The sequence below is a fragment of the Podarcis filfolensis genome (genome assembly GCF_964270895.1).
Source record: "Podarcis filfolensis genome assembly, chromosome: 5".
Classification (NCBI taxonomy): domain Eukaryota; kingdom Metazoa; phylum Chordata; class Lepidosauria; order Squamata; family Lacertidae; genus Podarcis; species Podarcis filfolensis.
Window position 1 is genome coordinate 98,081,821 of NC_139608.1, and position 24,788 is coordinate 98,106,608.

At 47.0% G+C, this 24,788-nt stretch overlaps 1 protein-coding gene and 1 long non-coding RNA gene across 6 annotated transcripts in view; one reads left to right on the forward strand and one right to left on the reverse strand.

The window, feature by feature from the left end:
- LOC310763586 overlaps window positions 1–22,587 on the forward strand; it is a 96,862-nt gene extending 74,275 nt beyond the window's left edge. For all 3 annotated transcript variants that reach the window (XR_014548681.1, XR_014548682.1, XR_014548683.1), the window contains one exon: window positions 22,570–22,587. This is a non-coding gene — a long non-coding RNA (uncharacterized lncRNA). The remainder of the gene's footprint in view (window positions 1–22,569) is intronic.
- WNT7B (Wnt family member 7B) overlaps window positions 1–24,788 on the reverse strand; it is a 123,850-nt gene that overhangs the window by 56,122 nt on the left and 42,940 nt on the right. The window lies entirely within an intron of this gene.

The window sequence follows — 24,788 nt, forward strand, 5'->3', positions numbered from 1 at the left end:
CTCTGCATAAATGGGTGGCAGCAGTGTGTTATTTAAAGCAACTTTCCACCAGAATCTTGGGGAGAAGCATCTAAGGAAGAAAGCTAAGCTACAATCTTTCCCTCTTTGTCTATGTGTAGTTGTGCTTTTGTTTTCATTGCAGTTTTAATACAAAGGAGCAGTCTGAAGTGGAACTGATTTAGTATTGTTACAAAAGTTGGGTGCCTCCCCCTCTCTCCAAGCAGTGGCAGGAGCCCCTGGGGTTCCTGGCACTTGCCCGGGGTCTGTGGTCCTTTGGAGAATTGAGATGCAGTGGAGACTGCCGTACCTTTAAGAAATATAGTTTATTGGAGGGAGTCCAGATCTTACAGCATGGCCATTTCAAGAGGGGCTTGTACTTCACAGCAGTGCAGCCCTGGGCTCCAAGGCATCTCTCCAAGTCAGCCAGCCTTCCCAACGAGGGATCCCAACCTTTCTTCCTGCTTCTTCTTGCCAGCAACTCTTGCTCGAAACTCCTTTTTTCTGTCACTTCAAACACACACTCCATCACCTTGGTAACATCTGACTCCCCAGGCCAAAGCATTCCTTTTCGATGGCCCATCAACATGTTTTCGTCATGTTAACAAAATTTGCTCTTCACTGATCGGTGAGCTCCCGTTGCTCGGTCCCAGCTCCTGCCCACCTAGCAGTTCGAAAGCACGTCAAAGTGCAAGTAGATAAATAGGTACCGCTCCGGCAGGAAGGTAAACCGTGTTTCCGTGTGCTGCTCTGGTTGGCCAGAAGCGGCTTTAGTCATGCTGGCCACATGACCCAGAAGCTATACGCCGGCTCCCTTAGCCAATAAAGCGAGATGAGCACCGCAACCCCAGAGTCATTCGCTACTGGGCCTAAAACAGTCAGGGGTCCCTTTACCTTTAAGCCAGCCATGCTGATTTACATAAGCCAGCCCAGGATTCCTCTGCAGCTGCTATTTCTCCCTTCACATCCCAAATAAGCAAATTTCTAGGGTTTAGGGGTCCCCCCAGTGGCGGAGCTTCATGCTCCAGCACCAGGGGGCGGAGAGCAGGCGGGGGCGGGGCTGGTGTGTGTCCTGGGCGCATGGCGCACCACCCGGAGGGGCGTGGCGCCCAGTGCGGGCAGGGGGGCAGTCGCGATGGCTCCCCGCCAGGATCGCACAGCCGGGGCTGGTGCGCTCCCCCTGCACACCTCTTCCTCCGCCAGTGGGTCCCCCACCCACAGCAAAGCTGTAACAGTATATCATTTGCTGTTTGCATGGACCAGTTCTTGGATTTACCACCAAATGACTGGAAGGTCTGTGTTTCCAGCTAAGCTTCATGAGTTATTTCAGGCTCCGTTTCTGAAGAAAATAAGCGCTTTCTATGCAGATGAGGAATTTCTACACAGATGGCGTATATCAACTAGATTCTTATATCAACTATTTTGGGTCATTTGTGTGTCACTCTGTGTTTCTAAGGAAATATTCACCTCACCCACCTCTGCATACCAGAGATCCTGCTTTCATTTACAGGGTTACTTATTTGAAGATAAAAGAGGTTCAAGTCAGAATTTCCAATTTTGTCAGTGTTGCTCGGTGCTCTTTCAGCTTCCTTCAGCTTGTAATTCACCCCTTATGGTGAGTGTTATCTCAGGAAAATCAATCCTGAAAAAAGCCCTCATGGATGACTATTATTACCTCACCTCTCTTTTCTTGCCCCATTTTTTAAGGTTACCTACCTTGTATTTGAATAGTCAGTTTAAACATAAATTCATTGTAGGATAGTATTCTGGCAAACAGCTGAAACACTGCTTGCCACACCTGTTTTTCAAAGAATACAGTTAACTTTGCTGAGGATAGCACATGCTTGAGAACACAGGAAACTGCATGGGTGGAATTATAACTCAAGAAGGAGGAAGACCACTGCGGAGGACATGAAGCACCCCACACACTGCACTGAATTGTGAAAACCTGTGAGGCATCGTTCAACATCAAACACCCAGCCTAGAAACCATAGAAAACAAGTTCGCCACTGGCTCAACTTCCCCATTGCAAGCTACTCCACACATGGGCCTTGTCCCCCAACGGAGGTGGCCCAGGGATGTGTGATGTCAGCCCCACGGCATGAGTGCAAGATGTCCCCATGCCCTGCAGTGTTCTGACTTCACCCATGCACACCGCAGGGCATGCTGATGTGTCATGTGGATGCCCCACGGTGTGTGCGCATGGCTTCCACGGAACTTGGGGAGCAGCCTATCATCAGAAATATTGCAGGAGCTCCGGCCCCCTGCTGGTCTACCTGTCAGTGGCTCTCTAGGATCTCAAAGCAGTTGTACTTCCTAGCAAACTACAGAGATCTTTTTTGACTGGAAAGCAGGAATGGGGGTGGGACACAGAGAGGCCCTCCTGGCAGTGGAGTTGACACCACTTACTGAGAGAGCCCGTGGTTGGCGTAAGGGGGTGGCAAGGCCAGGCATGTATGGGTGCATCAGCAGGAGCACCTGACTGACTCTGCCAGTGCAGCTTCAGAGCCCTGGCAAGCCGTAGCAATGCTGCTATAAGAAAGGTGACTCTGTGGCCCACCTCCACTGCGCAGCTGCCCCTGCAGGACAGCCCAGAGACCGACCCTGCATGCTGCATAAGCAAAGTGTGTGCTTTGCCATTGAGCCCCACCCTCAAAATGCAATTCTCTTTTCTCAGGGTGCACGAGCTTAATGTTGTTCTGAAGAGTCAGGTGGTTTTTGGCCTACTATATTCTCTATTTATTTATAATGTTACCTGCTTTTCTTTTAAGAAACACCCAGGGCGGAACACAACATTCAAAACATTCAAAGTACACATGCCATTCAATTACCGTATTTTTCGCTCTATAAGACGCACCAGACCACAAGACGCACCTAGTTTTTGGAGGAGGAAAACAAGAAAAAAAATATTCAGAATCCCAGAAGCCAGAACAGCAAGAGGGATCGCTGCGCAGCAGCAATCCCTCTTGCTGTTCTGGCTTCTGGGATAGCTGCACAGCCTGCATTCGCTCCATAAGACGCACACACATTTCCCCTTACTTTTTAGGAGGGAAAAAGTGAGTCTTATAGAGCAAAAAATACGGTATATCACAGTAGCCTATACAAACAATCCACGAAGAGAGAAGCTTCCAATTTACCTATCAAGGAAGCTGCAGCAAAACCTAAGAAACAAAAATTAAGAATTGAAAGCTTTTTTAAAAAGAGCAAAACTGCTTTGCTCCCCAACTATCACCAAAAGCTAACATATGGCTTCTCGGGCCTCCATGGAAGAAGCATTTCACGGTTGTGGTGCCATCACAACAAAGACCCTGACCTAAGCCCCACCAGATTTTACTTCCTAGAGATCTGATACCCAGAACAAAGGCTGTCCTGTTACCAGAGCATGGAATGCTCACATAGGAATTAAGAGATGCTGTAACGTCAATAGCCATTAAATCAATCCTCTCATTTTGGCTTCCCCCCATCCATGTGCTGAAACATTCTAAAGCTGCAAGGCCAAGTGCTGTGCTGTGGAATTCCCACTGTTAGTGTTGTATAATGCACCAAATCTGTGTCTTAACAACAGGAGCATATCATGGGTTGCCGGGGGCGCATGCATGCACCAGGAGGCAGGGCATGCTGGGTGTGGGGCACGGAGGGTGAATGGGGCCGCCATGCCAGCCCAGCCCTTGCCACTGAGTCAGGGGCAGGCTAAGCGATAAATGCAACACGGCCTTCCTTGCAAACACTTGCGCAGTAACACACGCCCGAGCCTGGCAGTCCCAGGTCTGAGTGGCCTTATGCTGGAGGCTGAAGTGCCCCCAAGGCTGGGGCAGCTGTTGTGGGGGGAGTATCCTGGTTGGGGCAGCTCTGTTGCGTGGCAGCTGCCGCAGAAGAGAAGTGCTGGGCCAAGAGCTGGAAAAGGCACTGGGGGCTCCAGAGAAACCTGCAAGCTTTCCGAGGCGGCTTGGCTGAGGCAAGGGGTCTGATCGTCACCACCTTTTTGGAAGCCCCCCAGGCTGGTGGAGATGGCTGTTGCTGATTCCTGAGCTGGAGTTGGGGGGGCAGCAGGTGGTGGCATGATAGGAGGCAGGGACATGGACAGACATCCCTGTTGGTCTCGCTGGAAGGGCTGCTGCCTCTTCTCTGACTCGCCCCTTGCCTGCCTCCCTTGGCCACCTGCATGGGAGTGCCTGGTTGTGCCTCCTCAAAATTGTGTGCCTGGGTTCACAACATCCCTGGCATCCCCATGCTATGCCCTTGTCTAAGGGAAAGACAATTTTGGGGGTATATCAACTCTATTCATATATCTGACAACTCCCCGCTACTACAAAAGAAACCATGCAGGAGGACAGCAAAAATGGGACCCAGCAGAGAGATGGGAGGGAATCCAAGCCACAATCTAGCAGAAGAAAGAAGAGGAACCAAAAGTCACAGTACAAGAAGGAAACAGAAATAATAACCAAGGGCCAAAGAAAAGGACAGAAGAGGAGTCTGCTACTGAGAAGTGTTTTTTTGGTTTTTTGTGTGTGTGTTTTTACTACTAGTGTGAAAATTAGTCACAGCTGTATAAACTAGGCTTTGTGGAAGCATTTCTACTCCGCACGAGAATCCTTTCTTGCTCTCCAACAAGCTTCAACAGTGTTGTTTCCCCAACAGGAACAGCTGAATTGTGCTAGTTAGGCATGGGTGTTCAGAAGTTGTTGGCACACATTTTGGGGACTAGCTTGTGATCTGAGCTGCAGGATACTTCAGGAAATAGAGTGCGTGCTGCAGTCAGTAGAAATGGCAATCTTTTTTCAAAAAAACTACATGCATACTTTTACTGGAGAGATGCTCAGACTTCTGCAGGGCCGTCAAACCCAAGCTGTACTGCTATTGAACATGGATTAGAATCAGAGGCAGATGGAGAGCAGCATGACCAGTTCCCCTACACTAGGCGCTGAGCTGTGATGTAGTGAACTGAGCAGAAGAGAAGGCAGAGGGGGGGATTTTGGCCCAAGACAGAGCACTACCAAAGTCTTCCCCTTATAGAACGTAGTTTAGGCTGCGGGGGGGGGGGCATCATCTTTTTTCTTAAAGTTTTTGTGGGGGGCTGCCAATAATACTTCTCTAGGTAAAATATTAATCTACCTAGTAGAAAGATTTTAACCCAGCCTGCTATCTGCTGTCTAGAAATGTGGTTCCCCACAGCTGCTGTCTAAAGTGCTACACTCCACCTTACACCTCAGTAAGTAAGCCTGCAACTTACATGCATTTAACTTGTGCGCATTCACTATACGTGCTTACCAAAATAAATAAATAAAGGCAGAAAGGGGACAAGCATCTGGGGGGCAGTATTTGGCAACAACCACCACCCTCCCACCAATTTGTTGTGACTATACATGATTTTTTTCTTTAGTCATGATCAGGGGTCGGCAGCCTAAGGCCCATGGGCCACAAACGGCCCATGGGGGTCATTTAACCAGCCCCCGAGCCGCCCCCGAACTGAGCTGCCCACTCGGTGAGTCCCTGCACCCTGCGCTAAACCAGCGCAACACAACACGGGAACTCGCTTCCGCGGCACTGGAAATCGCGTCTATGCAGACACCAGAAATCGGGGGGGGGGCGTGATCTGGCCTACGGAAGGATCTCCACTGGAGTGAACCGGCCCAGGCGAGGTAAACCTTGCTGACCCCTGGTCATGATCCCTGGAATGTAAGCCCCCGTGTAAATTATGGGCTTACTGTATTCTCCACTCTCATTCAGCTACACATGTATCATTAATAATAATATAAATAATTTATTTTTTATCCCACCTTTCCTCCTGAAGGAGGTCAGGCCTTGCACAAACAGCATTTTAATCACCTGCTTGGCTCAGTCCAAAACACCCAGGACGTTGAATGTGTCACGTGTGTAACTATTTATTTCATAAAATGTATTCACTGCTTGGTTGTTAAATAAAACTCAAAGCCGTTTACAAAAGACAAAACAGTAAAATCAAGAAAAATTCACAATCCTGCTTTAAACCATATAAAAGTTAAAACAGCAAAATAGATTAAAACTAGAAGTTTCACTACCCCTCCTCTCCCCCCTCTCTACTTCCCTGACCTTATACTGTACACAACACTAATGTCTCATATCAAATGTAACTGATCTGTAGAAAAGACTTTACAATCTGAAAAAGAGACAATGTATGTGCTCTTGTAAACCAATAAAATCTTTAATAATAGTAATAATAAAATTGTTATGAGGGAACAATTGTTACTGGGGCTGCCATGGGTCGGGAGGGGAGATTTATTTATTTTCCAGCTACCATTGGGGGTGGAGTGGGCACTGGTGGAAACCAGTGGGAATGTTTTCTGTGTTTCATCATCATGCTGGGTGGGGAGGGGGATTTTGTCCAAATTGTGGCTCGATAGGAAGGGGATAAACCGCTCCTCCTAACACAATGCTGTCCCAATAACCATTGTCCCCATATCTATAATTTTTTCAAAAAAACCCACCCAAATACATAAATAACTGCATGCTACATATTTAGCATAACCAATAGTTTGGCCCTTAATGACTCAGGTGTTTACATTTTCCATGGCCTTGCCCCACCCTGCCTTCCTGCCCTTGTTTCCTGTGGCTATGACTTGCGGGGGGGGGGGGATTGAGACCCTGCTAACACCTGGATCCAGGAATTGCTAAAATATAAGCCAGGCTAGCTTCCTGTGTGGAGGGGGTAGCCTGAGTGATGGACGCGGGTGGCGCTGTGGGTAAAACCTCAGTGCCTAGGGCTTGCCGATCGCATGGTCGATGGTTCGAATCCCCGCGGCGGGGTGAGCTCCCGTCTTTCGGTCCCAGCTCCTGCCCACCTAGCAGTTCGAAAGCACCCTTAAGTGCAAGTAGATAAATAGGGACCGCTTTATAGCGGGAAGGTAAAGGGCGTTCCGTGTGCTGCGCTGGCTCGCCAGCTGCAGCTTCAGCACGCTGGCCACGTGACCCGGAAGTGTCTTCGGACGGCACCGGCTCACGGCCTCTAGAGCGAGATGAGCATGCAACCCTAGAGTCGGACACGACTGGCCCGTACGGGCAGGGGTACCTTTCCCTTTCCCTTTAAGCCAGGCTAGCTTCCTGTGTGGAGGGGGTAGCCTGAGTGATGGGCCACTAAGGGAAACAAAGGAAAGGGGGTCTGTGTGAGAGGGGGGCCCTCTCCCAGCTGGAGGTTAGCTAGAAGGAGAAAACCAGAGTTTAGAGTTGAGCTTGCAGTGATGTGACCTAGAAGCAAAGTGGCTCATATGATGAATCCACTGGATTAGGATACCTCTTACAAACATTCCCTGGTCCCCACAAGCAGTTGACAGTAATAGAGATCAACTGGAGACGTACAACAAAATTCCACAGTGCAAATAACAGACATTTCTGATTTCACCCCTACCACCCCTGTTCCTTTCTTCACAAACATAAAATAAACAAATATAAACCAAAAATAAAAATTGTAGGATGAAATAAAGCTAGACATATTTGTACTATTGGTGCTAAATAGACAGTTTGGGACATTATGGGTATTTTAGGTTGCTGAGAAGTGAAATCTGTTGGAATAATGGGCTCGATTCTGCTCACAGGAGACTACTTCTGCTCAGATGTTGTCAGTGCAGAAAACCTGTTTGCTGTTGCTTCACAATGTAACCTGTTCTTGATTTACTTCTCCCCCTCCCCAATGCACACTAGCAATACTCTGCAGTTGACTGTGTTGCTGGCCAATGAGAAACTGCAGCAACACTGCCTTGGCTGCCCGGCTGCCCTTATTGAGCCTCCAAGCAAACTGGCTTGTCCTCCACCATCTTGAAAATATGCTTGACAATTTCACACAGAAAAGGAAACAGTATTTAAGTCAGCAATAGTTCCCCTGCCATAATGTCAACATGTTATGCATTTTTTTATACTGATTTCTCATTCACATTCATATTGCACCCACAGCTGATTCTCCTATTGCCCAGGTTTAATTATACTACTACAGTAAACCTATTACTGCTGCCTGTCTGGAATTGCAAAAGCGGATGCCACATGATGTTGCTGGTGGCTGCCAGCTCAGAGGCTCACAGTTTAGCTGTCTCCCAAGTGTAGGTCTGCACTAGCACCAATTAGGCAGTCCAGTTTTCCACATTTGGGGACATCACAGGGGTCAAAGAACAAGGGGTGTAGCGGATGAGCCTCACCAGGGGAAACTTCCTACATGGCCAAGGTATCTTCCCTGCCAGACACCATTTCAGATCAGCTGAAAATAAAATTCAAAAATCCATACAGAAACATCATGTTGACCAGGTGTGTGTGTGTGTGTGTGTGTGTGTGTGTGTGTGAGAGAGAGAGAGAGAGAGAGAGAGAGAGAGAGAGAGAGATTATAATATGAGATTTTCACAGCCATGAACTAGAAAGAACAACTGGAGTTACTGCACACATTTGAGTAGATTTATGATCTGACTGAATCTGAGGCAATGGTGGCTGGCAGGGCCTGTGGCCTGGAGGGAATTTGACACCTGGATGGCTTCAGTACTGCAAAGTCCTCAAGGCGGTGAATTTTGAGGCAGCGTAGACCCAAGTCTGCACCTGTACAATTGAGTTTTGCCACAGTGAAAGGTGCTTCTGGCCAGCTCCACCTGGTAAAGAGGCTGCGACCTTCGTTCTCTCTCTGCGGACTCATCCAGCATCACACATGCCTTTGTAGCCTCCAGACTCGACTACCCTAATGTGCTCTGTGGGTGGCTGCCTTTGAAGATTATCAGCAAGCTCCATCTGGGCTATAGTAGAGCATATACTTCACAGGGGGCACAGACCACACAAAATACCAGTGCTTTAGAGCCTGCAGTGGCTTGTCCTAGCCTCTCAGGCACAACTGAGCACACTTGTTTTGCCAGAAGCCATCATGAAATTCTCTTCAGTGTTCTACTGTGTGAATTTCAACACTGAAAGTAAACTGAGTGTTGTCAGAATGTTCTAATATTTAGCAAATGTTCATCAAATATCTGTGTTCTTGATGTCTGGTGATGTCTGGTGATACTTGATTACTACCATAGGTTACTCAGTCAGTGAAAACACTTGAGGTTAGTTTGAAAACCTTTCAAATGTGGTTAGATAGGTGGTCCTTCCAGAAACTGATGTTTCCTCTCTTCCTCTGCACTCAGTGCTACTTAGATCACCCTGGGTAAATAATCCAGCGGTCAGCTAAGTTAGCAGAGCAGAGCTGATGGCACTATATAAATAATTATATCAGCCATGTGGGCAATTCATTTCCTGCCTATAAAGCAGGCAAAGCCCAGCGTATTTGGGTGGCTGGGAGTCTGAGAGAGTGAAGAGGGTGCTGTGTGTAAACCTGTGTGTGAGAGGGAGAGAAAGGGGCGTCAGTGATTTTAATAGATTTTGAATGGACTTTTCAATTTGTATGTAAGCCATCTAAGCCACTGGTGTGAATGGAAAGATGGGATATACATTTTTATAATAATAAGGCACATGAGGCCTCTGGCAGGACTCACCTGTTTGAGTGATGCACTTTTATTTTTTGCTTTGTGCTTGTGATATTTGGAATCTGGGCAGTATTCTGAGTTGGTCTAGTATAATTAATACAGCACGTATAGCTTGGGTGGAAGGAGACCAGCAGCGCCTCCTATTCGCCTAAAGGGCACTGTAGGGATGGCATGTGGGGGGGGATGCTGAGGGGACAACAGATCCAGCCTCCAAGGAGCACCCCACAGCTGTTGCTGCCCCCCTGGCAGTGGCCGCAGTGGGCAAAGCTTCTCTTGGAGGCCAGATCTGCTGCCCCTGTAGGTCCTGCAACCCAAGGCCTCACCTTGCCTCAGGGATGGGCTGGCCCTGCCTACCCTGGGCTCTTCCAATGCACTAGAATTTTTTTAACTTTCAAAAGTTGGCAGCCCTGCTTAAAAGGACCAAAAGGTCCTACCTATACTAGAGATGTATGTCCATAACTCCATGCAGCAGCAGTTCACCGACAATCACTGAGCACCTTGCTGAGTAGTTACAAGGTGAAAGCAGACACACAGAGGCTGCTGCTTTAGCCCTGCACAGACCCAGAGGGAGCAAACCCAGGTTGGGCATCTCTTCCACACGCAATGCCCACACAGCAGCTGTGCTCCTGCATGGTGCCCACGTAGCAACACCATCCAAGGAGCAGAGTTCCAGGCAGCTGTATTTCCCAGCCCTGCCTGGAGACACCAGGGACTGAACTTGAGATCCCTTTGCTTGTTAAGCAAGTGCTCTGACCCTGAGCTGTGGCCTGAGTGGAATCTGATGGTGCACAAATCATGCAGAGAAGCAGCGGGCAGCCTCCTTTGTAGGTGGGGACTTACTTAAGACTTACTGAAACTTTAATTATTGGATAACTAGTGGTGATCTTGTTTGGAAAGGACTGGGTTAAAGACCGTCTGCAGTTATTTACAGATAATTGTCCTTTAAAAATAGTTTCTAAACCAAGGGTTTTAAGAGCTTCTCTTGGCATGTAGATATGCAATGGGTAGCACACAGAGACAGACCACTTGGGAGCATTTCAAACTGAAATAAGAAATGCAGCCACATGAAAGGTAACTTAGTATCTCAGATTTAAACTGTGTCCTGGTTGCCTTGAACACTCCTTGATCCTTAGAATGGCTCAGATGTTCCTCCAAATTGTTCACCCAACTCTAATGCCCATTGAACTACACATGCTCTCGCACATGCGGCAGGATTAGAAGGTCATGGGTTCTGTCCCTTAACGAGGCCTATTCACCCTTGTCACAAATCTACTCGGTTGATGGACAAATCTTTGTGATGAGCTGGCCACCCATTCAGAGGGTCAACAAAAAATCTTACTTATCTTGGAAATTTGACCGTGAGACTGACAATTGCCCATGGACGGTGGGGTGGGATGCAGTGTGGGGGCAGGGCAGGGCAGGGCAAAGATCAGGATGGGATTTGTTGTGTGTGCAGACTTGAAAAATTAGGGGGGAAATCTCAAGCTCAGAGATATTTTATGAATACTTGAGTTTTTCAGACATAAAGGGTGCGTGTGTACATATTTGGCCCCATTTCGTTACATAAGCATTTAAAGGCAGAAATAAGGACACTGTTGTATAACTATGTTTGTTCTCACAAAGATTTGTTTTAAGCCCTGCCCCTTTCACCAAAACAGATTGAGAAGCTCCCATTCCCATTCAGCTATCTGCATATGCTCACTTGGGCTACAATAGCTTATTTTGCACTAGCTTCTGAAGAGGAGGCAATAGTAAACTGGCCTATAACAGTTTCCTGTTTTAAAAAAGCAAGAATTCAAGCATCTAATGTGTGATCTTGTAGTAGTTCTGGTTTTTATCCTAGGCAAATCAAAGCAACATTGCTATCTGGACAGGCATATGGAACTTGATAATCCGATGTGGTGGGGGATTATACAAAGGTACAAAAGGCAAAATGGAAACAATGATTTACCAGATACTAGAAAACAGGGATTGCCCTCCTTCTGGAAGGAGTAATGGCCACCAACCTGGATGGCTTTAAAAGAAGATGAGACAAATTCATGGAGGATAAGGCTAGCAGCAGCTATGAGCCATGATGTCTATGCTCTCCCTCCACAGCTGGAGGAAGCAGTGCTTCTGAAGCCCAGTTGAAAACCACAGGAAGGACGAGGGCTCTGGTGCCTGGGTCCTGCTTGCTGGTGCCCACAGGCATCTGGTTGGCCACAGTGGGAACGAGATGCTGGACTAAAGAGGGTCCATGCGCCTGATCCGGCAGGCTCTTCTTATGCTCTTATGAGGAGCACAGGTGTCAGGAGTGGGTCAGCAATAAAAAAAGCACCAGTGACAGTGAAGTGAACTCCTTATTCAAAGAAACCAAAACAGTGCAGGCCTAGTGATGCCAGCAACTCTTCCCAGTAGGTCTCACCCCAGTGAGGCAGTTGAGAGGGTTGCGGTCCTCGCCTTCCCACTCCTCCCCTGGTTCCTTCTCCACAAGCCTAAGGCTCCTTGCTCCTCCCTCTTCATTTCTCTGCTGTTCTGGGAGACTGGGGGGGGGGGGATTCCCCAGATCTTTCTGCAATCTACCTCCTCTGTCTCGTCTTCAGCCTCTGAATCAGGACTTGCCTCTGCCCCAGCCTCTTCCTGCTCACTTGACCCTGTTATCTCTTCAAGCTTCTGACACCTCCTTCTCCCTCTTCCCCCTCTGACCACTCATTGTTGTCCCACCACCAATCCCCTGGCTCTGAGCCTTCTTCCCCTGGGGGATTCCCAGCTGGTGCCTCCCCCCACTCCTCAGCATCCAGCCAGCCCATGAGTATAGGTCAGTTTAGTGACCTATGAATAGTAACAGGATCAATGGTAACAAGAGTCTAGAGGAGGATCTTGCTAATATGCTTTTTAACATGAAATCGGACTTTAAATTGAGTGCTAATTCATATTTGGCATGGAGCACTGAGAGTCAGCCACAGATTCTGAAGCATGCAGAGAGGTGGAAGTAGGAGTTCTGGCAGGATTAGGATTAGAGACAGGGCAGAGCTGTGGAGCAGAACCACAGGTGGGTCAGTCAAGAGCAGGGATCAGCAAACTTTTTTAGCAGGGGGCCGGTTCACCGCCCCTCAGGCAATGTGGCAGAGGGTGGCTTTTCTCTCCCCAGCCCCTCCCCTCCCCCTGCTTTCCTAAGTCCTCCTCCACTCTGCCTGTAGTTGGGAGCCGGGGACGGCTCCTCTCCTTTCTGGGCCAGCTTTTCTGGGCACCAGGTGCGGGGCCAGCAGGCACGCCAAGCTCCAGCCGAAGCCCCGCGATGCCCCCATCACAATGCCCACAGCATGGCCATGGATGGAGAGGCCAGTGGGCGGGTGGCAAGTCTGGGCTGTGCCTCAGCACACGGGTGGCAAGGCTTTGGATTGGCTGGCACTAATCAAAGCCTCCAGCTCCCTTCCTCTGCCAGGAGAAGGGAGGGAGGAGGCGCCGCTGTGGTGTGGGGAGGGGGGGGAATGGCGCCTGGAAAAAAAATGCACAAAAATGGCGCAGCCCAAACGATCACACTGATCCAAGCGGCAATTCCGGGACCGTCCGTGGGACCGTCCAGAGAGCAATTGGGCCTGATTCGGCCTGTGGACCTTAGTTTGCCGACCCATGGTCCAAAGGCAGAGTAGAACTGAGCTGAGAAGACCAAGCAAAGAAGCCTGGAATGAAGAGACAGGAAAGTAGCAGGCAGAAGAGCAAGTGGGAAGATTAACATGGTAGCAAACAGAGCCTAGAAGGGCACCAAACAGGCAAGGTCAGAGTCTGGCTGGTCTGAAAGTATATATAGCTTGGCCACATCATAAAGCACCAGTGGACTTCTTGGTGGTGGACCTGGAAAGAGAGTGTCACCCCATTCGTTATCACTGAGTGCCTCACACCTTGCATCGCTCACGGCATCCTTGGATGGCTCACTCCAACAGCTAAGAAATGCAGTCCCAGCTGATCTTAACAACGTGCACAAGTTCCACCTGTTCCTATTTACCAGGGACAGTTCCTGTTTTTCTGGTCCCTCTCCCCAGTCTTTCATTGTTCCCATTTTCTCAGCTGATGCCTTTGCAGAGAGTGCTGTCTTGTTAAAATGTGCTTAAAGTGAGTTGTCACCTTAGGATTTAGGCCCCCGCCCTGGGGTATCTAGAAATTGAACCTTGGACTGGGTCATAAGGTCATTTCATGTTTATTGCACGTGCAGGTAAATGCAGTGGTGGACTTTGGATTTTAAAATTTCAGCGGCACCCTGAGCAATGACAAAATTCAGTGCCCCTCTGCCCCTTGCCTTCCGTTGTTTGCCACTGCTTCCGTGCCCCCTGCAGTGCACTCTTGGCTCAGCGCAAGCGAACTGGTTGCAGTCCCTTAAATCCACCTGTGGCATGTGCATCATCTCTCAGGCCCCATGCAGCACTCGGCCTGCCTTTTCACACACCGGGGCTGCAATGATATATTTTGAACTGCTGATAAAGTCATGTAGGACAGTGACATTTTCCTAGTATATCTTTTCCCCAAAGAACAAGAAGCCTTCTGGCTTTTAAATCAATGGAAGATGGGCTGTTGCAGAATCAATGAAGATTCAGCAGAATACAGCAACCAGAATAAAAATGTCATCAATAAGAAACAGTAGTGTTGATATGAAAATAATGAGCAGCGTGTCTCTATTTTTGCCCATTAGATGTACCCTTCCTTTGTATTTGGACGGACAGTCATTTCAGAGAACCAGACAGGAGTTGACTCTAATGTCCAGCCTCCATCCACTGAGTGTCAGGATCTCAGCCTCAGGGCAGCTCATACAAGGGGTGGCTAGTGAGCGGCAGGCAGGCAGCTGGGAGCTCCCATGTTGTGCAGTATGAGCTTCAGTGAGTTTCCATGCAAATTCTCACCACCTTACAAGCTTTTCCACTTATTGAGCACCTTAAAGAAAACTATGCCAAGAATGTTTTAATGATCGGTGGTAGTTGTTTTTTTAAAAAAAGATGCAGTAGGTGTTCATCATGTTATTTGTCCAGGAAGTAACATTAACAAATAAAAGCAAATGTTTGGAATGCTTTCACTGAAAGGGCTTCATGAAATAATACCTTGATGCTGCCCTCAGAGTGTATGGTTTAGTGCTCTTTGAAACAGCATGCTTGTGTTTGTCATGCTTCACACAACTTCTCCCATCCCAGAATGAGGTGCCAGTGGGTGGGGAGAGAGAATTCCACAGCCTTCTCATTGCATAAGCAGCAGATTAAGAAAATTGTTCAGTTTTGCTTGATTGTTTGTTGCTTGGAAAACAACAGGTTCACGGGGATCTGATAACTAATCCATTGGGCACATTGCTCTGCTAATACAATCTAAACATTACAAACCAATTCCCAAGAAGTGTGCGGGACCCAGGTTTATTGTTACAGAACAACCCTGGATTCCCATTCAAATCTCTACTCTGGAACTTTGAAAGCTTTTATGGCACACAGTTTGCACTGATTTCAGTGGCAAGTTCAACTTGTGATAGATACAGAGTGTGTGCTAACCTCTGTGAGAGATGGAACTGAAATTTTTGTTGTTTGTGCTATGATTTTTTTAAAAAAAAATTAAGCACCTATCGTGTAGAGCTGTAGGCCTATTGAGACCATTCTCTCTCCCCCCCCGCCCCACCGCCCCACTAGTACTGATCATTTGTAAGTGATCGTGTGGATTGGGAGCCATTTGCACGGGAGAGTCAACAGGTTGTAGTAGACAACTGACATTTCCCTCACCTGCAAATTCTCCCTTGCAACCACTTGTCCAGGCTGTTGTCCCCCCCCCCCCCGCCCACAGCAAGGCTAATTTTGAATCTTAAAAGCTGGCTAAGCAAGGAACGGTGGGGGGGGGGTCATGGGAGAAAATAAGCACCATCTCCCTGTTTGTCCCCTGCAATCCCTCCCCCTTTACATTTGCACCAATATAGATGTTTACAGATTGCAGCGGGGAAGGCAACTCCAAGCCACTCTGAGCCAGAGAGCACGATCTTTGTGCCCCCTGTGTCTGTGCCCTTCACAGGGGGAAACCTGGCCAACTCCTGGGAATAGTTACCCCACAATCTTTTCCTGGCCTTTAGTTGAAATGCAGGAAAAGCCAGGGATTGGCTACCAGGTGCCTAATATCAGCACACTCACTAGCTTTTTTAAAGGGAATTTGTTAAAGGAAGAAATAACTTTTTTTTGGGGGGGTGACCTTGCCATTATATTGTAGCATGTCAAGAAGTGTTAACCCAGCAGTCTTCAACCTGTTCTGACCAAAGACTCACCACCTTTAATGCAAAAATGCATTTAGGGACCCATTTTTTATTTTTAAAATAAATTCATCATATGTTGGTAGTGCTGCTGTTGTGGCCCACCTTATATCAGGCCAGGCCCCAGGTGTTGACCAGTGCCCACCAGTTGTGGATCAGTGGCCTACAGAGCGACGGGGGTGCTCCCTCATCTCTGCCTTGTTGAGGAAAGGAGGAAGATTTTGCTTGCTCTTCGAGATGTTGCCATGTGGCTAAATCTGAAGAGCTATGTGGTGCTGTGACACTGTCATCTTCACCAATTAGCTGTGAAGTCCTACACCAAAACAGCAGCATGCCAGAGCTGTGAAACAGGTGTGAAAAAATACAGAATACTATTTTTAAGGGATTTTTCAGAGTCCTCTAGAGCTCACATTAAAAAAATTTTTAAAATGAACCTCATGAAAATTCAGTGTTACGCTACTAAAAATAAATCTTCTCACAATAAGCCTTTCCCCCCCCCTTAAGGATCTGATTGGATGTGTTGTTGTTTAGTCATTTAGTCGTGTCTGACTCTTCGTGACCCCCTGGACCAGAGCAGACCAGGCACTCCTGTCTTCCACTGCCTCCCGCAATTTAGTCAAACTCACGCTGGTAGCTTCGAGAACACTGTCCAACCATCTCGTCCTCTGTCGTCCCCTTCTCCTTGTGCCCTCCATCTTTCCCAACATCAGGGTCTTTTCCAGTGAGTCTTCTCTTCTCATGTGGTGGCCAAAGTCTTGGAGCCTCAGCTTCACGATCTGTCCTTCCAGTGAGCACTCAGGGCTGATTTCCTTCAGAATGGAGAGGCTGGATCTTCTTGCAGTCCATGGGACTCTCAAGAGTCTCCTCCAGCACCAGAATTCAAAGGCATCAATTCTTCGGCGATCAGCCTTCTTTATGGTCCAGCTCTCACTTCCATACATCACTACTGGGGAAACCAGAGCTTTTACGGATTGCATGTAGCCAACCATTTACAAGCAGGATTTACTCCAGTCATAATTTAGTGGTTTGGTATGAAACACTGAAACATTGCTCGTTTCAGGAAATACTGTTTCCAAATGATTTCATTTAAGTAACTTTGTTTAGATGCAATAAAACAGATTGCAAATACCAAGCTGATAAAGCAGAGCAGGCAGGCAGACAATCAGAGCTGGAATCTAGCAAGTCAGCGTGCTGAGTTCTGCATGCCCGGGGGGCTTTGGACTTGTTTCAAAGCAGCAGCTTGCCATGCCGCATGGCAAACTGAAGCTATTTATCTTCCTTGTCCACACAGCAGATAGATGACTGTCTCATCTTACCACCTGAGGCTCTCTCCTCCCCATGCAGGTATTTGGAAACATTGGCAGAGGTGCAAGCCTTTGGCGTGAACTGAAAGGCACAAACCACGGGGCTCTTCACTTGTGGCTTGAAGCCCCTGGAGCCTCTATCAGAGAGGAAGAGGGAAGACAACTCCAACCAAGGGACTGAGGGAAGGAGTTCAAGCAAATTTCAATATGAGAAAGAGACATTGCCAGCAATCTGCATCTCCAAAGCAATGTCCAAACAAGCATATTCCTTATTAGATAAACACAGTGCTTTTTTTCCTTAAAAAAATGTTTAGGGGTACTCTCATTTTCCTACTCATATTGAAATACTGCCCCTCAATGAGGCCAAACTTAGGTTCACAAAATGTTTAGGGGTATGCCTACCACTGAATCCCCCCCAAAAAACAGCACTGGATAAACAGAACCTCTCAAAGCAGTGGTAGTATTAAAGAAAACATTTGCAAACCTTGTCTCCTGAGGCTGATTGATGCCAACAAGTATTTTCAAACGGGATCCCACATGTAGTTGTGCTTGGTGAGGAAATGGGAGAAAGGAAAGGCTTCTTACACACCAGGGGAGCTCTTGAGATATGCAGGAAAGAGCTGAGCACCCTTTTGCTGCCAGCAAATGTTGACAGTAAATAATGGTGGGCAGAAGGACCTAGCTGTAGAAGGGAAGCAAGCATCCATTCATTTGTTTTCCTTAAACCAGGGCCTATAAGAAGGTGGAAAAAAGGTTGCATGTGCATGCCAAATTCCCCCCTCCCAGGACACTTTAACCCTTGAGGAAGATTGCTCCTTTGAAGGATGAGGCAAATTGTGTTGGTCCAGGGGCCATATTCCAAGCAAACCACTGCTGCTGGGTCATTTTGTCTACCTGCTCCACAGAATAGTGAGGCAAGAGGGGTCTCTGTCAGGCCACATCCTGAGACCCTCAATTTGCATAGAGTAAATCAAGAAGAAAGTCTGTAAAGTAATCTGCCTACTCACAGGATAAAGGGCTACTGGGAACTGGTCTCTGCGGATGTGCAGTTTCAGTCATTCGTCCTCCATGTTTACTCCCCACACCCAAGTTTTCAACCCCCGAAATATGAAGTGTGCATTTTGTTGGATGTACCATATCCGCAGCACAGGTACACCATCCATACTGGAACACACATGTCAAAAATGCCCCCCCCAAAAAAACCCCTCAAAATTTGTCAGGGATTCACACTTGTATACCTCTATATTACTTTCTGTACCTCTCCTACATGAATGTTTTCATATCTCATATGCTATCAACAGTCCATGAGAAGAATTATCTATTTTGCAACTGTTCACTTCACATTACTGCTAAATTAGCAACCAATCTTGTGCTGTAACATGTTCACTGTGGTTTCAAATTTGACATTATCTATCTGCATAACCCACATAGTTGGTGCTGTAGCATTCTGAATTTCTGATAGAGTCATCTCTTTATAGGGCTGAGCCAAATTTTCAAATATTCCCTCTCAATGACAACCTGGGTATCAGCCAAGAAAATGGGAGAAAACAGAATACATTCTCAGGAGGAAAAAGAAAATATTACTTTAAATGGCCCTTTACTTTGGGTTTCTGACTGTAACAAACTGCTCTGCTGCATTGCTGGAAAATGCATCATTGCAGAAAAAAGATGGTTTCACTGCTCTGCCACTGCTTTATAAAGATTCCCAGAAAAAGTTACTGCTTCTGCCTCCACCGCCAGCATTTATCATGGTAAGCACACAAAGGCATTTTTAAAAAAGAATTTACCCAGCATCATTTAACTGCGCCCCCCACAAAAGCCATTCACTTTACTTTTAAGCCTCAACACAACACACCACTGCCATCCATTCTGGACTTTCCCCAGTTCTTTTTTATTTTAAGGAAAAGGATTTAAAATTCATATTTTATATTCAATAAATATTATCAATAAAGAATATTTACCATTAAATATATGCATATAAACCCCAACTGTCATATGACTATAAGTACATCTATTCAACTATATTTGTTATTTATTTTTTGAATATTTATTATCTGGACCAGTGTTTCCCAGAATGGGTGATACTGCTCCCTGGGAGTGCTGGAACAATTCAGGGGGTGGTAGTAGCCTCTGATGCAGTTGGGGGACCCTGAATAAAAATAAGGGGGCAGTGGAAGCATAAAGAAGAAAAGGAAAAACTATTTGTGCATGTTTCTTCTGTTGTGTAATGACACTGACCGCCAGGTTGGGCGCTGTTGTGAGATGGCAACAATGCCTCCCCTGGATCCAACGGGTGAGCTGAGAGTGAGGGGTTTTCCTGGGCTTGGGGGAATCCTTTGCAGCTTCACCCAGGCCCAGGAAGTGGATCACAGCTTGCCTGCCTGTTTGGTCAATGGCAGGCAGGCTGCAGTAATGGCACCGCCTCGGAGGCAAATCAGACTGAGCCAACAGGCTGTCTGTAGAAATATAGCTAATATAGCTTCATAAAAAGGTAAAGGTAAAGGGACCCCTGACAGTTCAGGTCAGACGTGGCCGACTCTGGGGTTGTGGCGCTCATCTCGCTTTACTGGCCAAGAGAGCCAGCGTACAGCTTCCGGGTCATGTGGCCAGCATGACTAAGCCGCTTCTGGTGAACCAGAGCAGCGCACGGAAACACTGTTTACCTTCCCGCCGGAGCGATACCTGTTTATCTACTTGCACTTTGACGTGCTTTCAAACTGCTAGATTGGCAGGAGCAGGGACCGAGTAACGGGAGCTCACCCCATTGCAGGGATTAGAACCGCCGACCTTCTGATTGGCAAGCCCTAGGGTCTGTGGTTTAGACCACAGCACCATCCGTGTCCCTTATAGCTACATAAAAGAAGGCAAATTTGTCACGGTATCTTTCAATTTGTTCGCTTAAAGAAGATAGATTTCCAGGGGGGCACTGAGGTTTTTTTTCTGAAAAGGGTGGTAGGACAAACAAGTTTGGGAAACTCTGATCTGGAAATATATGAAGGCAGCTTGCAACATAAAACACAATAAAACAAATATATGTAAAGCATAAATAAAATTATGAATAAAACAGCAACAGATACTATTTACTTAAAAAGAAAAGCTTATGTTGTGAAGGCCTCCCACTGCCAGTGCCCTTCCACCGTTCAGCTTCCGTTCTTAGACCAAGATAAAGTTCGCAAACCAGGACACTATTTCTAGTTTTGCAGTGTTCGTAAACCAAATAGTTCATAAACAGGGCTGTTCTTAAACCGAGGTACCACTGTATTATTCATCTGAGCCACAAGACTGTTATTAAATCAGAAAGTAGCAATGCTTGTTGTGGTTTAACTTCTAACATGCAGGCAATTAGTAGAAAGGGCAGCATATATTTTGTATCAGGTGAAGAGATTTCCTCCCACAGTGACTATTCCAGGACCTAAATCCAAAAGGCATCTGGAAGAATTCTTCTGAAACTAATGTAGTAAAAAGTAGACAGCTTGACCTAAAGCTTGTCAACTGAAATTGGCATATGTAATAATTTAAGAAGCTAATCACATCCAAGCTTTCTCCCTTTGCAAGCTCATGAGATGGCACAATTCTAAGGGACAGAATGGTCTGTTCCACTTCAGGTAGCAAGTGGGGGGGGGATTACATGTTATAATACCCCTCTGTGTATGATACACCCAAACTAGCACGGAAGGGAATGGACTGAGGACTCATCCAGACTTCCTCTTGTTTCTAGGCACAGATCCTTCCTGTAAAGTTCCATGCACTTTTTTTTTAACCCCTGCACTTTCTCCACAAAACCCTCTCTTTACCGTTGAAAACAATTGTACAGAAAACCCGAATTGCCATTTTGTCTGATTCTTTAAAGAACAGGTATTCCTGGGGGAAACAGTGAGGCAAAAAACCAAACAAACACTCAGATGAGACCCAGGCAAGACAGGTGCAGGGGAAAAGGTAAGGGTGGATATGATGTGCCAAGAGGTCGTTTGTTTTGCTTGTAGGGCGTTTGAGAGGTGATCCCACCCGCCCACTGTGGGGAGAACATTCCAGGTTCAGATGGGGCAGCAGGGCCCACTTCATACTTTTTCCTTTCCCCCTCCCACAAGTCTTCAGGCTGAAAAGTGGGGGAGATCCCACTGTAGTCTGAACTGATTCAGTTCCCTTGTCTACCTCAGGGCATGGTTAAAGCAACAATATTGCTGCGCCTATGAGATGACTGCTGAGCCCAGTCAGAGCCTAGCTGGGGCCAGGGCTTGCTTGCAGGGTGCTGACAGAGGCTGTGCTGATCAGTGATCTCTCAGCATTAGTGTCAGCTAATTCAATTGTTTACCCTCAGGTTTAAAGACTAAAAATGTCACATTGTTGCCAAACTATTGGATGTGGAGTCCTAAAACAGCTCGCCTAGCATGCAGAGGCCAGTCATAAATGTCTAATGACAAAGTACTGTAGGGTTCTTTCAAGTGTTCCCAAAGTAGCTGCTTATTTTATGATGAATAGGGTTATATATGCAGAATACCCACAGAGTGACACAAGGAGTTCCTTGGCACAAACTTCCCAAAACTCAGTTGTGGCTTTGCCCTTCACAAGCATGACCCTGTGTGTAATGTGATTATGTGGCCACATAATTGTAGATTATTTGTAAATTGCTGCATAATTAGGCTCTAAGGCTCTCTAAGCTTTCACTGTTATGAAACATGTGTCTAGCATTTCAAAACATGAGGGGAAAGCGGCTGAAGGGGTGAGATCTTCTTCACGCACTGTGTCCTCAACCACACCCCATGAAAATGCCTCAGGAGTGAATGGGGCTGCTCTGGAAGCATAGGTCTACTCAAGTACCATAGATGAACTGCTGAGGAGAGCCATCATCTCCATGTGAGTGATTCCTCACAATGGGATATAATTCTTTCACGTTGCTGCCAAAGTGGAAATCATGGCAATTGTAGCGATGCTGATTCACATATTAAATGGCCTCTCAAAAGCACAGTCTGACCAAAGGCCAATAGCAGACCCACACCATCCGGATGTTATAGTGGTGGGATCATCAACCTATAGTGGCCCTCAAGCTCATAAAACAGATGAAAGAACAAGCTCTATTTCTTAGTGAGGTGGCATACCTATATCAGGATTGTACCACATCAGTCTGCAGGTGGAAGAATACCCCACCATCAATCATCATGCCTCTACACAAAGTAGTATGTGAAGGAGAAGACTTCTAGCCTAGCCTTTTCCTAATATGCAAGTTTTCTGTCATATGTAGGAACATTTTTCCACTATTGGGGGACATTCCAGTATGTCAGCTCTCACTTTCATTCTGAAATGGCACTAATAGTAGATATCCTGTAGATATCCTGTAGATATCTACTCAATACTAGGTAAAGGTACCGTATTTTTCGCTCTATAACACGCACCCGACCATAACACGCACGAAGTTTTTAGAGGAGGAAAATCCGTAGGCATGCCACCTGTAGGCATTCCCTCCATAACACGCACAGACATTTCCCCTTACTTTCTAGGAGGAAAAAAGTGAGTGTTGTGGTGCAAAAAATACGGTAAATGGACCCCTGACCATTAGGTCCAGTCATGGCCGACTCTGGGGTTGCGGCACTCATCTCGCTTTCCTGGCCGAGAGAGCCGGCGTACAGCTTCCGGGTCATGTGGCCAGCATGACTAAGCCACTTCTGGCAAACCAGAGCAGCGCACGAAAACACTGTTTACCTTCCCTCCGGAGCGGTACCTATTTATCTACTTGCACTTTGACATGCTTTCGAACTGCTAGGTTGGCAGGAGCTGGGACCAAGCAACTGGAGCTCACCCCGTCATGGGGATTCAAACCGCCGACATTCTGATCGGCAAGTCCTAGGCTCTGTGGTTTAACCCACAGCGCCATCCGAGTCCCTCTACTCAATACTAAGCCCCATTAAATTGAGCAGGATGTACCCCCAAATGAATTTGTTTAGGTGTGCAGCCTAAGGTCCATCCTAACCCAAGTTTGTTGTTTAGTCATTTAGTCGTGTCCGACTCTTCGTGACCCCCTGGACCAGAGCACGCCAGGCACTCCTGTCTTCCACTGCCTCCCGCAGCTTGGTCAAACTCATGCTGGTAGCTTCGAGAACACTGTCCAACCATCTCGTGCTCTGTCGTCCCCTTCTCCTTGTGCCCTCCATCTTTCCCAACATCAGGGTCTTTTCCAGGGAGTTTTCTCTTCTCATGAGGTGGCCAAAGTCTTGGAGCCTCAGCTTCAGGATCTGTCCTTCCAGTGAGCACTCAGGGCTGATTTCCTTCAGAATGGAGAGGCTGGATCTTCTTGCAGTCCATGGGACTCTCAAGAGTCTCCTCCAGCACCATAATTCAAAAGCATCAATTCTTCAGCGATCAGCCTTCTTTATGGTCCAGCTCTCACTTCCATACATCACTACTGGGAAAACCATAGCTTTAACTATACGGACCTTTGTTGGCAAGGTGATGTCTCTGCTTTTTAAGATGCTGTCTAGGTTTGTCATTGCTTTTCTCCCAAGAAGCAGGTGTCTTTTAATTTTGCGACTGCTGTCTATGTAACCCAAGTTACATAGGAGTAAATCCTACTGAATTCTGAAGAACATAATTCTCAGTAGACATGGTTAGGACTCTGATGTAAAATACTTACAGGCCCATAATTAGGAGAGTGTTAGTCATAAAATCAGGTGGGCAAAGATGCAGGAAACTAGGGGCATATTTACACACACACACACACACACACCATTTATTGATGACTGGCGTGTGTGAAGTCTTGATTTCACATAGATTAGTAGCAGATCCACTGCCATGACGGCTGATGCCTGTTCAGCTCTCTTGGCCCTGTTACCAATATAACCACCCCATGCAAGAATGAACCTGTATCAAGAGTCACAAGGTGACACATGACAAACCGTTGGTGGCACCACGTCTGACACAGAGCAGACACTGTTGCTGAGAGAACATGTTTCTCTGCAGGTGTTGATCAACAGGGCTGCTAGCACATCCAGAATGCCACCATTAGCACTGACGTCGAAACAATCCAGGTTACAGCATAGTGAAATTGGAATTTGGCAACATCCCAAGGCTACCAAAGATCTCCACCTCCTGCATTGGCCCAGTCATAGAAAGAAAGTAGACAATCAGCAGAAGTGCCAGCATTTCAAGGCTGCAACTGTCAGCTATGTAAGAAAAGAAAAGAGAGAAGGGGGAGGGGGGAGGGGGGAGAGCAGCTGCTTGCATTTTAGACTGAGACACGTGGGGTCAGCCCTGCAGATTGATTCTGGATTCCTATACTTCAGATCTCATAACAGATAGCCTTTGGATTTTCACTGACTGCCCAGGGATTGTGACAAAATGTTATTTGTCTAAGTGGACTGCAAAACCTTTGAGCTTCCAGATTTTCACACTGCCCCCAAGGCTCAGGGGACATATTGGTAGTTACAGGGATCCGTTGAGGAGGAGCCCACACCCCAAATTCCAAATCTGGCACTGACATTGTCACTGGCATTTAGATGAAGAAATTAAGGTGAATATGAAAATGGACCTCACAGCCCCCTTTCTGCTTCAGTACCCAACCAGCTTTGTCCAGTGTGTTTTAAATTGCTTCTGGTGTGCTCATTGACACAGCTCTGAAACTGCCCCAAGGTCATTGACAAATACTGTATTTCAGATGTCATTTTATATGCATTGTGGTATAATAGAGCTAACTTGCCAATTGTACCTGCCATTGTACTTGTACTTCTCCCATTGGTTGACAACAGCACTGGATTCAGGGCAGGGCAGGCGTTTTCCCCCCACAGGGGG